Here is a 16,228-nt window from a genome sequence, read left to right on the forward strand (position 1 = left end):
AAAAGAAATGTTATCCCGTTAACAAACATTAAGGATGTCACTTGTGTGGAGACAGATTAGACTCGGCCATAGCGCCTGTCGAGACAAGGTACGTTACTTGGCGTATCCGCAATCTTGCGGACGTTTTACGAGTACTTGACCGAACACAAACCACGTTCGCGATCTGCGTTTCGAACGCGTCTGAAAACACACGAAGATGCACCAAAAAAGCGCCGTTTCAGACCAACGGCGTGCTCAAATCAGTCGCCGTCACCACCGCTTCGCGACTTTTTAGGTTACCTTGAAATGCGCCGGTTTAACCTGCGCAGTGCCGATAGCGCGTTCACTGGCTCGCTGACGCGAAATCCGGACTCGGACTTCCTCGACTTGGATTTCAGGTAGAAGCGCGACCACGGTAGAACGCGTATGTGAGGCTCACGTCACGACATTAGACTCGCGAAAACGAAATGGAAACGGAAAAATCGAAGCACCGACACTACAAAAGCACCGACGCCGAGAGGAAGAGGCGTTCGTATTCGCAGATGCGGTACAGCACGCCACAGCGGCACTCGTTCGCTCACTCGAAGCGCTGGTGCTGATGTTTTTGGCATCGTTAATAGCAAGCGTACCTTCCTTCTTCGAGTGAACGAACGTGCAAGCGTCTGAGCGCGCGCACACGGAACAAGTAGACTGTTTCCAAGTTTGCAACTTGTTTCGACGACGGCAGCGGCGGCAACAGCAGCAGTGATAGCAATGATAGCAGTGGATGGTAACAACGATTAAAAACCAATCATACAGCGAATTCGTGTGAACCGCACTAGTACAGTGTTGTACATAAAACCGTTGTATACTAATTTAATATAAGTATAAAAATGACATAGGTACCATTATCTTGTGTTTAGTACATGTATGATGGCTTTAATATGCACCAGAGCGCCCAGTCAAATTGGCTATTAGTGTTATATTCGCAATAGATTCATTTTACTATGGATTTCGCTGTGATTTTTTTATCGATGTCAAATTCGAAATACATAGGATGCTTCAAAACTAAAAATTAATCACGAGTTTTAAAACAAGAAAAAATTAATTAGGTTTGGAAATGCGATTTTCCATATTATCGCTATTTTTGATAAAATTTGAAATTGCTTTACTTTCGAATTTCTTTTAATTAAAAAAAAAGGTTTTTATGAGTTTCATAACATAATTAAAGTAAAATAAAGATTGTGAGCTGTTTTAACATTTAACATAACGATTATATTATTCTTCAAAATTCTAGACTCAAATTTGACATATCTATTACACACAATCACATGAATATTATTTATAAACATGTAAGGACACTGCATAATGGATTAAAAACAAGAATGGTAATATAGTCCAACATAAAAAAAAAAATTCAAAATTTTAGTTTTAATTCATAAGTACTCACAAGGATTTTTGTAACGTAATTACTCACGCAGGGTCATTTCAGGCTATAAATTGTTTTTTCAACAATACTATATACAGTAATACAAAAATTAACATTTTTTGATAAATATATGTATATCTTATCTACAAATTATGCATTTAATTAATAAAAAAAATTTAATCAATTATACTTTAAATTCAGTAAAAATGCACAAGTTTAAAAAAATTGCTATAAATCTTTAACAAATCAAAAGTTTTTAACTTTAAGATGATTTGATCAAACCAAAATCAAACACAAGAGATTGAAATGAGACTTGGAAGTTGTTATTTAATACAAAATGCATCTTCTGCCGAAATTTCAATTCATGTTGCCAACAAAATTTTGGAAAACAAACTGTTTGAAAATTCTTTTTAGCTCGTTGTCTTTGTTGCTCTTATGAGAGTCTCAATATTTTACTGGAAATCATAATAACATTTGGAAAAAAACTGGAAACAAATTCAAAAATTAACCTATACTACAACTTGAAATCACAAGCTTTACAATGATATAAGTTACATTGAAGGTTACTAACCAAACATCAAAGATATTGAATCGCGAAAATGTAGTTTATGAAGTTACGCATGCCTTTCTGCTAGCAGAAGGCTGGCGCGGTGCTAATGCAATGCTCGGAGTCCGATGCCGTTGCTCATCAACCGAGTGATAAATTAATTTCTGATTATTGCAAAATAAATAATAAAAATTAACAAAACATTCGTGGAAATTATCAACTTAAAATATTAAATAAATTTAGGGATTATTTCTATAAATTTAAAAAAGTTTTGTGTTAGTTGTGCTATTGACTAGAGTCAACAGGGGATGCTAAAATGCCCATCAAACTTGATCAGGGTCGATAATGTAGTCATTCGTGCATATCATTAACAAGATTTCGTATGTATTTCTTTTACAGATTCGGAAATCTTTTTCCAGAATTAAAGTACGTGTATTAATATCATATGAACTTGATTTTATACCGAGAATAAACAAAATGTTTTTCAGACTGCTCTTTTTCTAATCTATAGCTGAATTTACAATTATAAAAAGTTCATAAAATTTATCTCTTTTTAGTCTTTTAATCTTATTGTTAGTTTGAATTGCACGATATTGTTCATACATGTCCATAGAGAAATATGGTTTTATTTTGTGTGTGTGTGTGTGTGTGTGTGTGTGTGTGTGTATGCGCATGTGCGTGTGTGTCATAGATTTCGTATACTAAGCAAATAGTCATCAAGCGACAGCACTACGTATCAAAAATGAAAATTTTTTCGTTTTTATATTAAATCGACCGTATTCCCCTAGATTTTGGTGCGTATTTTAATTGGAAGTTTTGCGATTCTATAAAGCTAATTAAAAAATTAGTTTAATTAAAAAATGTCGGTAAAACAGACAACTTTAAGATTCCCTATATAAAAAATTAGAAATTAAAAAATTTATTAAAAATTAAAAATTATTGCAAAAAACCATTCGCCTCCAATATTGTTCACTATTAATTTCAATAATTTTTTCACAAGTTTAGTAGTATTTTTCCATAAGAGGATCAATAAAAATATACATTTTTTTCAGATTTTTTAAAACACTTTTTTAATTGAAAAATGTATCGGACACTGATTTTCGTTTACATATCAAAAGAGAAAGTTCAAAAATAATTTTACAAAGGATAAAATGTAAATTTTCTCTTTAAATATATAAAATCCGTAATTTAGTTTACATAAGATAAAAAATATAAGTATATATCGTAAATAATTGCAATACATTATTTATTGTATAATTTATTGCTTTAATTTCATATTATACAAGCATTTTTATGTTATAAACTTATAAATTAATGTAAATTCGGCGATAGTTCTGAAAACGTCCGATTTAGTTCAAATTTTGGAAATAGGTTTCTTTTAGCAAAAAAAACATGCGAGAAGGATTTTTGGCGACTCAAAAAATTTTTTTTAATGTCGGTAAGTAGGAAATCCATAATTTTAAATACTTTATTATTGATGTAGAAAGAATTAAACTATTTTCAAGCGTGGACGTCTTCTATCCTTTAAGCGAAGGAGGAAGAGAGTGTGGGTGGACCTCGCTACACGCCGATTATTTTCTACCTTAATTTCCAGATTATATATATTTTATATAACTTAATAATACATGAAATGCGTGATTTGCATGTTTGGAAATCCACGTGGTGCAGAGAATGCGTGGGCAAGGGAGGGGCTCTGCCCCTTTTCCTACACCCTTCCCCGTTTTTTTCCTAACCTAACCTAACCTAACCTAACCTAACCCAACCAATTTTAATCACTATTTAGCCACAATCTCAAATCTGAAGTCGCAAACCCATGTGGTATAGTACAAGCGTGGACGTCGATTCGCTCTGTAAGCGGAGAAGTAGACCGGACTCATAGACCGATCTTAAGTTCAAGAATCGTCTTAAGGGATCAGGGGCAGGCAGAAGGCCAAAAAGACACTTTTTGGGGATTTTTTCTTTGAAGCTACAGTATTATATTTAATTTATGAATATTGGCACTGTGTTACATAACATTTAAAGAAAATTCAAAAAAATTTTAAAGTAAAAATATTAAAATTTAAAGAAGTTATAGTTAATTATAGATAGCCGCCTTTGAAAAAATACTTTAAAACACGTTTTGCGGTGCCAACTGCTGTGTGAAGCCGGATCATGTGAAACAGATGAATAAAAAAAATTTAGTTTGTACATGTTTTACATGTACAAATTAAATTTTTATATTTATTATACATGATACAAATTTTCTAGTCCTTAATCAAAGATTTTAGGAAAAAATTAATTTAGGACAAAATGACAGCTACCAAAGTCAAACATCCGATTTTCGTAAAAAAAGCGCCCATTTTTGTACATAAAATTAAAAATATAAGTAAAAAAAAATCCTTCGATCAAGGACTTGCATTTTATGTTAGAAGAGAGCACGTAAAATTTCATATTGATCGGTTGAATAGTTTTTCAGAAATCTTTGACACCGTATTTGAAAATGCAGTTCTGAGAAAGACGCGTTTAAAGTTTTAAGTACTGTTTACTATTTCATTCAAAAATCATGTAATCAATTTGAATAAAAGGTGTATTTTTAAACTTACACAGAGTCATCAATTTTAGGCCCATATAGCACACCTTCACCTTTCATATAGCAGCCTCTAAAATATTAGTTGGTGAGAGAGCTGCTGATAGCTGCTCCTTCCTAACAGTCGCGCCTGACCTGAGAGACCAACTTGGCGACCTTGCTACTTTAACAGTTTTAGTCGGATCGACTTGAAAATTTAATGAGATATTCTCGAGATGTTATACTTTCAGAAAATACGAAAATCCAGAAAATGATTTTTTCAAAATTATTGACTACCCCTAACCCCTTAAGTCTAGCCACGACCAGACTTAAAACTTACTTAACCAATGAAATAATAGTATTGACGTCTCAAGATCGTACTTAAGATGGATCTTGAATAAGATCGGTCTATAATTCCGTCTTAGATTTTCAGTACTGACAGTAATTTTAAAACACAATCAAAAGTAAATGGCCGCTTACTGGCGCTAGAATTGAATGTTTTCATTGCAGTATATAACTGTATGAACAACATGTTACACACGCACGAAAACATGCTACTACGTATGTCACAAAAGTCGACGCTTAAGATGGCTGCCAGACTACTTCCGTCCTTAATAAATCCCCCCACTACCGATACGTTCCCTCCTGTTTTTTCCTCTTTGGTTTCGAACGAAAGATATATAGAATTCAAAGTCGATAAAATAGATAATTATTTTACCAGTTTAAAATAAAAATGACTGGGTCACCAGTGATCTCGCGCGAGTACTTACGGGTTAATTAGAAAAATATATTTTATTATAAAATTATATTATTTATTCAAAATAAAGAGGAAATATTGCAGAATGCATGCAAATGTATATATGTACACATAAGCCTTTCACATATTTACATTCAGACTGCAGTACTAAAAATAATACATGTAATATGTAACCTATAGATATACACTAAAACTACAGTCAACTTATCGAATAACTTCAAAAGATCTTATTACACTTGTTGAAACTTAGAGAAATTAAGAGGTTATATTAAAATTCCAATTTGTATAACTCGAAATATGTATGTGCAGCCAAAATAAAAAGTTAAATAAAAAATACTCAAGTGCACATATATTCGAATAATAATGCGCTCAAGTTTAAAAAGACTGAGGAAGTAATGTCTAATTAAATATTAAAATATCTTCAAAGTTTTGAAATGCTCGAAAGCAAAAATACCTTATATCACAAATATTAGCTATTGTATATTGGTATTAATGCTATTACATAATAGATTATTAAACAAACAATTCCATAAATAAGTACTAGAATTCTCCTAATAATGGAGGTAATACAAATGGTTGTAATACTTATACGATCAGTATCATCTACTCAAAACATTTTTGGAGATTGCTCAATTTCTCAACTTAATAACTTGATCAATTTCAAGATCAGTTAACAAAAACCTCTAAAAAATTTTACACACACACACACACGCACGCACGCACGTGTACACACACACACACACACACACACACACACACACACACACACACACACACACACACACACACACACACCTAGGAGAAATTCACCAAGTCACGCACGCACGCACGCACACAGAATGTGAAGTGAAGCAGGCTGTCCTAAAATGATTCAGACATGATGGCTGATCTTTCTATGCCGGGACTTACTAGGCATTGATTGGACGCTGGGATGGATGTGTGGGTGTAGCAGGGGAGTGTAGTTATAAGTGTGGTATTAAAGGATAAATGCAAGTTTCCGCTCCTTGATATTGGTTTTTTATTTTGTAAACTCAAAAATCCTAGTTTGACTTGAACCACCCACGTAATTAATATTAACAGTATTATAAAAAAAGTACCATTTAATAGAAGATACTTTCTAATTTGAATTCACGTTTTCAAAATTGTTTTTCTAACTATTATTTAAGAAATATAGTCCAAAAACAAAGTAATGTTCCAAATTTAATGCCTCTCCTCTATATATTATAAAAAAGTACAAACAATAAAATCGATCGAACGATTAAGCAATAAACCAATAATGTAAATAATTCAAAACTATTGCTCTCACTTATATTTTTTATGTGTCACTAGCCTAACATTATCTGTATCATGTTTCTTATTGAAAAACGCTCATTATATATGTATATTATATTGTTGAAAATCACAATAAATTAATTTAAAGGGCCAAAAATAAGCGATACATTAAACAATTATTTTTTTACAAACGATTTGATGCGTTGATAATTTCCAGCGTGAGTTTCTACTTTACTCTGTCTTTTCCATTACAAGATACAATATAAGCCGTCAAATTTACACTGTTTATACCATTGAATATAGAATATTAAAAAGAAACAAAGTGAAAAGCAAAGAAATACGGATGTGACGTCATAGAAATAAACCAAATATGACCATCAGTACTTATTATTTAAGTTAATTGTGTTCGACAAATTAATGAAATGTGATTTTGAATCGAAAACTATGCATTACATTATAGACGTTGGTTTTATAAAACATTTTTATACTTTTTTTGTAATTTTCTACATTTTCATTAACCGCTTTAGCGAAGCAATTATATTGCCATTTTTGTTTCCGTTGATTTTTACATCCTAATTATACATCATATATGATGTCATAAAATATTCAAACTAATGTAAATGTGATATACATTTAAGAAAAAATATTTTTAAAAAACTAAATGGCATATAATGACTTATCCATTCACAGATTTCAGCTTGCTAAAAATCAAAATGATAAAAACACAACGTCAATTTTAAACATTAAATTTTGATCAAATTAACTTTTAAATCAAATGATATAGTAATTTTTGTAAGTCTGTTTCTTTTTTTTTAATAATTCTTTATAATTTTTTAATAACAGGCACTTTTTTCGATTTGTTTATTATTTTCGTGACACATGTCAAAAGAGCATCTGACACAATAAGTGCTTAATTTTGAACCCGTATACGATCAAAGTATAAATGTTATATTCTATTAATTTATACATCTTACCTAAATGTAGTTCTATAGACTCTATGTTATTCTATTAAATTCGCTTAAGGCTGGTTGCACACCAACCCGATTTACGTCGCGCGTGGTGCGCGATATCCAATAAGAACTCGGCTTTAAAAAAAAACAACTTGCTATTGGACAAAGCGCGTTGCATGCGACATAAATTGCGCTAGTGTGCAGACCAGCGCGATTTCTGTCGCGCGCAACGCGCAATGTCCAATGAGCGACCGCCTTTCCGCTCATTGGATGTCGCGCGTCAGAAATCGCGCTGGTCTGCCGGTGCCATAAGAAACATATTTTTAACAGGCACTCTTTTTTCGATTTGTTTATTGTTTCTCGATGTAAATCTAAATCGTGAAATCTCGTCTTGAAACATTTAGATTATTATACAGGTTATATATTAAAGTTATGGTCACGACCTAGTAGTTATACTACGATTATAAGCGTCCGCAAGGGGGGGAGGGGCAAGTGTGGCATTTGCCCTCCCCAGTAGTCAGATTATCCGACTAATTAAATATCAATTAAATACTTTATTCCAAACTTATAAAAAGTCCATCTTGAATTAAAAAAAATTACTTAAAAAATCTTTAATTTACTTTTAAAAAACTTGTAAAATGATTTCATTCTTAACGAAGCACAAAAATATAACAAAATATAAAAAAACAAAACAAAAATAAAGTTTTTAACAAAAAAATATTTTCTCAATTTACACCTATCTTATCACGATGAGAAAGCTTTAATACCAAAAAATATCTACAGTGTATCTCGCGTTAGTAGACTTTTCAAGGCTCTGAGTTTACTAACACGGGATGCTTTCCTATCGCTTTGACTCCTACTTTGTGAAATTCAGAGATGTAGCGGTATTGCCATCTAGCCAGTTTATGTTTACGCCACGAAGAATAAGGAGACGTATCTTTTATAGTGTAGAGCGAAAAATTTGGTTACGAAAAATGTTCCATATAAGGCCAGATTTGCCGAATGGAATAATTTGGACCATTTCGTCGCTATGTTGAAATTTGTATATATATATATATATATATATATATACATACATACATATATATATATATATATATATATATATATATATATATATATATATATATAGTATTACGTTTAGTTGAGTTAGTAATGAGTAAGTATGTGTATGTAGTATTTCATACACACACTTATTACTAACTCAACTAAACGTAATACTATATATGTACAAATTTCAAGATGGCGACGAAATGGTCCAAGTTATTCCATTCGGCAAACCTGGCCACATACGGAACATTTTTCATAACCACTTCCAATCTACATAGATAAGTCTCCTTACTCTTACTTTGTGGTTTACACAAGACAAATAGCGTTTTCGACCGGTCTGGGTTAATCGCTCCGGAAGCGATTAATGACGTTGTAAGGCCAATCACAGCCATTCTTCTAAAAAAGGGAATAACTGTGATTGGCCAGTTCTAAAGGAAAAGAACCTGAGACAGGTTAACCCAGCACCGGTCGAAAACGCCATAAATGTATTCGACACTTAATTTATGAAACTAAAAATGTATTTAAATGTATGAAATTTTATTGCTTCCGTATTTTCTTTAATGTGTCCGCGTCGCGGCGGCGATCCATTCGGCGGCAGGATCAAAGCGGCGCGTTGGCGAAGGCGATTTCTTTTGTAACGCAGGCCACTACAAACGTAGATCCGAACTGCGCATTTTTTGTCAGCCCTTTTTTTGTTTTTCCGAATCTGTCGACCATAAAATTGCGAGCAGAGCGACGTCTCAGATCAAGTCAATCTCGCACAAATCTTGATCTTTATACATACATCTTGCTATCCCCCCCACTCACGTTACTCACGTACACTGAGAGTATATGAAGGGGATAGTTTCTACTAACGCGGAGTTTCACTGTATATAAATATAAAGCATACATTTGATAATGTAGAAGTAATATTTTATATCATGCCCCCCATAAAAAAAATCCAATGGACGCCTTTGACTACAGTCATGACGTAGTAACAGTTGTCATAGGTGAGATTACTAAGCCTCTGATTCCACGAAATGTTTCAATTTACGCACAAATGGCAACTTTATGTTTAAAATTGCACTACGAAACAAATATAAAAGAGAAAAATAAAAAAAAGTTTTAGAAAACTACAAACATGTAAACTGATGGTAATGTTATCGATAATGCACTCACTATTGTTAAACTTTGCAAGAGAAAATTGTGCAAAAAAAACTCACTTTTGTTTTTAGCAGATTTTACGTAGAAAAGGGTATGAAAATATGAAATATGGGTCTTTATTTCTTTAATTAACCAAGCGGACCATGTTTTTATCGGTATTCGTACAGAGCGATGTTTAGTTTCCGAAAAATAAGGAGGTTCCAATTTAGGAAAGTAATTAAGTCTTGAAAATCGTAATAATTTTACTGCACGCAGAAAATGGTGAGTGATGAGGCAAATCTGATACCGGATTTGTATTTAGCGGCTCAAAATACGTAAAGATATCACGATCTGGTCCATAATATAAATTCTTTTTTATTTGATACGACAGTGCAGCACAGCCACCCACAAAAAAATAGTTTGTTCACAAACCAGATCATCATATCTTTATGTATTTTGAGCTGCTGAACACAAATCCGTCAAAATTGCCCCATTACTTACCATTTTCCGCGTGCAGAACAATTATTGCAATTTTTAAGGTTTTTAGGCTACCTTTTTGATTAAAAAAATAAAAAAGAAATGGTGGATGATAGAACAATTCTGACACCGGATTCGTGTTCAGCATGTCAAAATACATAAGGATATAGTGGTCTATATCCGTAGGACAGACCACTTTTTTGTGTGACTATGTAACACTAAGGTTAAGTAAACATCTATACTGCTGAAACTGTTCGAAGTAACACAAATTAAGGAACAACAAATTACGAATTACATATTGCAAATCACGAATAGTGTAGAAAGTTTACAGTAGTGAATGACGAATCTACTCGAACATCAAACGAATCTCCACGAATTACAAAATACACTAGCATTACAGATGTTCTTGTGCAAAGGCTCGTACTAGAGAAGTTTTATTGTAACTAAAATTAAGTATGTTGTTAAAGCTTTCAATCTTCAAAAAATTTTTGTTGTGATTATGATTAATAAGATATTTATAATTATAAATGGGTTTTTTACTATTAGAGAAAAGTGAGTTAGATCAATGACAATTACCAAATAGTTTATATTCTTTTATACATACAATTATATTTCTTTAAACATAATAGGAATTGTCGATATGTTGTGTGTGTGTGTGTGTGTGTGTGTGTGTGTGTGCGTGTGTGCGCGCGCGCGCGTGTGTGTACATATACAGGGTGTCCCAAAACATACTGGTAAAATTTGACCTTTACCTCGAATTTGATCGTAAATATCTTGAAAGCATTTTGAAAATTGGCGGGCCTGAGGCCTTCTACCTGTAGTTTGGGGTACTAACTATATGTTAAGATGCTCCTTTTGTACAGCGCAACACCTAATAGGTATTGGGCATTATCCGAAGTCGGTGCAGGGTCATTCTGACTCTGTTGTGTACTAAGCGTGTTTTTCAATAGTGAGCACGATGGCATATAGTTTGCGGCCACGTATTCAGAATGCCTTAGTACGTGTCGAGCAAGAATATTTCGATGGCAACAGTTCTTCTAAGGTGAATAATGTGTCAGTACAGTGAAACACTGACACGTCGTATTCAGATTATAGTGAAGCCGTCGCCGACAATAAATAAGTTAACTTTTACCACAAGTCATTTAAATAATAAAGTATTCACATATATGTAATAAGAAATAAATTTTTCTAAAATTTTTTCACAAAAATGTTTGATTTTTTTTACCTTAAAAATCACTTTTATTACCTAACAAAATAAATACCTTTTTTTAAGGTACACTAAAGTACAATTTTTTTCTTGATTCTACTACATTTCAAGAATACACACGTAAATTTTTAGCCAGAAATATTTAAAAAATAAAAAAATACAATTTTTTTATAAATTACGTTTTTTTTTTTAAAGAAAATTTTGTAAATTCTTTTAAATATGTAAATAATTCCAACAGCACTTTTTATATATATTAATTGATTTAACAATGTTCCAAGTACATCTGAAAATTTTTTCAAATTGATCGCACTCGTCAATTTAAAATGGTGGACAATCAAAGTGTGTAGGGTCAGATTGACCCACAGTGTTCTTCGTGACCGAAAAAATAGGTGTGTTCTCCGAGAGTTAAAAAACTTGTTTTCTAAATCGCATCACTTGCAAGCTCAATTCATTATTTATTATAAAAATTATAATGCAAAAAATATGGAAAAATTACACAAAAGAAAAAATATTTATTAAAATATATTATTAAAAGAAATTATATTTTATTATAACGTAAAGAGAACTTAAAAATAATTTTCATTATTTTCGAGTTTTTCTTAAGAATTTGTATGTAAAGTGATGCAATTTTGGCAAACTTCTCCTGTTTGCATACATGCGTCATACACATAAACTGGCGCACATAATCGGAAATGTAGCACGAGAAAGGCTACGGTAAACGAGATCGTTGCTGGCCTCAGCGAAAGTCAGTAGCGAGGACGCGACACTAACGCTACGTACTCTGCAGAGTCAAGCACTTTGACTTGGACACATGTTGTGCCAACTCAGCGAAAACATAAAACTCGTATCATTGAAAGCAAAGAGGAGGGAGATGGAATTGAGCGGGTGAGATTAAGCCCTTGCGTGACAGCTGGTAGTGTATATCACACATTACATATGCAACTTAACAACGAAGCACCACATTGAAGAAATATACTTCAGAAAGAAGAGAATGTACACACAAGTAAATTAATAGTGCTATAAACACTATTTATTTTGATAAATTAGGATATATAACTCATAATAAATATATTTAATAAATTCTATAATATACATATACATAACAATAAGACTATTATGCCAATAAATATATATAGTTTTATGTATTACATATGTTTATATATGTTTGTATTTTTTAAACATATATTTGTTTATATATAATAAATATTAATGATAAATAAGAAATTAAACTGTATTACATTATATGTAAGATAAATATTTTATTTAAACAATTTTAATTAATTTTAAACAAATTTCTTTTAGAAAAATTAGGATAAAATGTTTGATTATAATTATTTCATGTTTACATTTTTTACTATTTGGTTTGCATATTTCTTTCCTAATTTAAATTTAATCAATTTTAAATTAGTAAATGAAGAACAAACAATCCTCTTAAAGCGAACGCCTCGATCAAGTAATTAAATTCAACCTTCGGTTTAGAATTTCGGTATGCAACAAAGCCTTTTGATTCGAAAGGAAAGAAAAGATTAGAGCTTAGAAGAAGAAAGAAATGAGAAGAGCAAAGTATAGGTGGACAGAGGGGTGAGTGGAATTACGAACGAGATGGGTCACTATGAGAACAAAGTTATCCAATTATTGTCTAATCTGAGAACAACTTGGTGGGGAACTCGTGAATGGTACAGAAGGGAGGAGAAAGAGAAAGCTATCCCGATTCACCCCTCCTCACTCTACAATCGCCAACCACGATAAAATAAAGTTTGTTTCAAAACTTACCGTTCTCAAGGAGAGAAAAAGAAAAGTAACTGGATTTTTTGTTAGTGATACATGAAATTCAAACAACTTTACTTTTCAACAATTAAAACTTTCTTTAACGATTGAGATGTAATAAAGAAATAATATAAAATATTCTAAATTTAAAAAAATTTCTATTTATTATCCATTTATAGTTTATAATTCGTGTGTTTAAATTTTTAGGACCGATTCTTGAAAATATTTTTAAATTTCAGAATTAATTCAAAAAAATTTATACTTTTAGATTTACATAATAAAAATTACTTTCTAAATTATCAGAACTGTCTCGTAAAACTATCAAGTTTCAAATTATTGAATTAAATCTTTTTACAATCGTTATAATTTCAATAAATATCTTATACCTTACTTAATCGCTTTAGATTATTCTTTTGTTTTATTACAATTAAAAAATAATTTTCGATATTATATTTATTGCTACTACGCGTCATAATATTATACTTTATTTGAAAAAAATACGTTCAAAACAGTCATTCGTAATCAAAATCTGTATCAGAAAGATTGCTTTTTAAAAATTGAGATAGAATGAATATCCTCAAGAATAAAAAAAGCAGAAAAAAGTAAAAGGAAAGAAGTAAGAATAACAGTTCGATCAGTTTCAAATTCGTCCAGAAGCATCAAATAACGACAATATTTTATTTTAGATATAATTTTGGGAAATACAATTTTTCATATCCCATACAAGAAAACTTTAAAGAGGAAGAAGGGAAAGAAGAAGAGGGAGGGAGGAAGAGAGAGAAAGGGGAAGGAGAGAACAATAAGCAAGGAAAATCATCCAATTATGACAAGTATTGGTGGTGGTAGTTCGACCATTCTCGTCTTCACGAGAGAGAAGGATTGTAGAAGGGTTGTTGCTCTCCGCTTGCCATACCTTCCGTCTCTGAACGGGTAAGAGAAGAGTGGTGGACGGGGAAGGAGAAGCGACTACTTAAAGTTGGCGGAAAGTTTGGTTCGGCAGCAAAGTTAACTGAGTTAAGTTCTCCGCTCCTACAGCGAAACTTCGCTGCTTCTCTATAACACCCCTTTCTCCTTACCTCCTTGCTATGCCTGCTCTATTCCTCTTACCTCACCTTCCCCTTTTCTCTCACGAACAAGCGGTTTCTCCTCGACATGTTGACTTATCCAGAAGAGTGAATAATGTGTTTTGAGATTACTGTTTTTTTTATGTCCACATTTTCGGTGTACCTTACGTAAGGAAAAGAAAGGCCATTGTGGTACATAACATTTCTAATCGTCATAAGTGACAGTATAATTTCAAATATAAATAAAAAAATATCGCGATAAAATATTTTTCATACTAAATGCGCGCGTCTCTCTATAAATTCAATCATTATCGATGTTATTAAATAGTAAATTGTAAATTTATATAAGCTTTTCATATCAAATTAGATGTCTAAAGGATTATGCCCAGTTTGGGCCCCTAGTGAACAATCATGAGTCATATATTAATCAGTAAGGGGCTACTGAAGTACAAAACAGAAGGTTTTAATTGCCTATTTAAACTCTGTTGAAACTGTATCCAAGTTTCTTTGACACAATTGCATACATCGCGTCCAGAGACTTAGCCGGATTAATAAACTATCCCAAATATACTCTAGACATATTGGGAGTTTTCCAGCAAGAGACACAAATCGACACAGCAGTAATTCTGTCTTTGTTTGTCACTAAATATCAAACAAAATCAAAAATACCGCTGTGTCAATTTGTGTCACTTGCTGAAAAGCTCCCATTATTTCAATGACTTTAATACAATCTGTTGCCGTCACAACGAGGAAGTGCCCTGGACGCTGAAAAATCAGACAAGACCAGTAGTACATGGTTATAATCGCAAACTTTAGACAGTTCTAGCATTCAAGGGACATGTTAGGGCATTTGTTGAAGGGCACTTGTTAGAAAATAGTATCCATGGAAATTTTTAATCCTTTTTTGATGCCTTATAATTCTAACCACGTTTGATTGTGTTCTCTCGGGGCCCAATTTTTCATACAAAACTGGGCATAATCCTTTCATTCTAAGAAGTTTCTCCGTGTAATATACATGAAGATTCTGATTTTGTAAGTACAAACTGTAAAACTTTTGTATTAAATAAATATCGACAGCTTCACAGCTTGACTGTTTTATAAACACCATATTGATTTAAGTGATTTAAAAAAAACTAAATTAAAATTTTTTCAATCTTCAACATAAAATCCATACGTATTATTTTAATTCTAGAAAAGAATTTTCAAATCTATAAAATAAAAAAAATGATCACAAAATTATTGTAGTTAATAAATAAATAACTTTAAATTTCTTTAAAATCATAGCAAAAAATCTTTTTACTTTTCTTTATTAAAAAATAGTAATTTGAAAAAATGTTTCTTTCTTTCAATTAGTTTTTCATGACTGAAAATCATCTTCATTTGAGGTAAACTTTATATAATTTGTCTTGACAAAAGTGGTTTGCTATTGTCTTCAAAGAAATGATAATCAGTTAAAAATCTAATATATTTTGGATGTAAATCTGGATTTTCGGTACAGATAGATGTGCAACTCTTGCGCTACGATCACTATAGTAAAGGATTAATTATGCAAAGGAAGAGGGTCCCTAAAGCCTGTTTTCGGCCTCCTTCAAAATTGAACCAAAATGGGTGAAATCACTTTCTCAGGCCCTTGGAGGTAATAATAGTCGATTCCAATCTAAACGAGGATATTTTGAGCTCTACCGAGATATATATGTATATATAAATATATAACTGAATATACTCAATATAAATGATGAAAAGACTTCATAGTCTAATTCAAAGTATATTATACGTGTCAGAGAGTGAAAGAGAAGAGGGTGTAACACCGTAGTGCATCCATATATGTATTTATGTACTTTGAATTAGACTCTGAAGTCTTTTCATAATTTATATCAAGTATATTCAGTTATATATGCCGGTAAAGCTCAAAATATCAGTTTAAGCTAAAATCAACTGTTATTACTTCCAAGGGTTTAAGAAAGTAATTCCACCCTTGGTCCAATCTTGGAAATAGTCAAAAATAAGTCTTAGGCACCCTCCTTCTTTAAAGTAATAAAAACAAACTGCATAAAATTAATTAAAATACATTAAAATTAATGAA

The 16,228-nt window shown here is 31.9% G+C and overlaps 1 protein-coding gene across 15 annotated transcripts in view; it reads right to left on the reverse strand.

Annotated features, from left to right (window-relative positions):
• The window catches only part of LOC105835119 (C-terminal-binding protein), a 230,170-nt gene that overhangs the window by 156,095 nt on the left and 57,847 nt on the right, over positions 1-16,228 (reverse strand). Inside the window, exon 1 of one of the 15 annotated variants that reach the window (XM_036285578.1) lies at positions 280-1,472. The exons of 13 other annotated variants lie outside the window; for them this stretch is intronic. The gene's annotated coding sequence lies outside the window, so the exon portion shown is untranslated. One more of the 15 variants, XM_036285580.1, reaches the window with a different exon arrangement.

The sequence above is a fragment of the Monomorium pharaonis genome, chromosome 4 (assembly GCF_013373865.1).
Source record: "Monomorium pharaonis isolate MP-MQ-018 chromosome 4, ASM1337386v2, whole genome shotgun sequence".
Taxonomy (NCBI): Eukaryota; Metazoa; Arthropoda; class Insecta; order Hymenoptera; family Formicidae; genus Monomorium; species Monomorium pharaonis.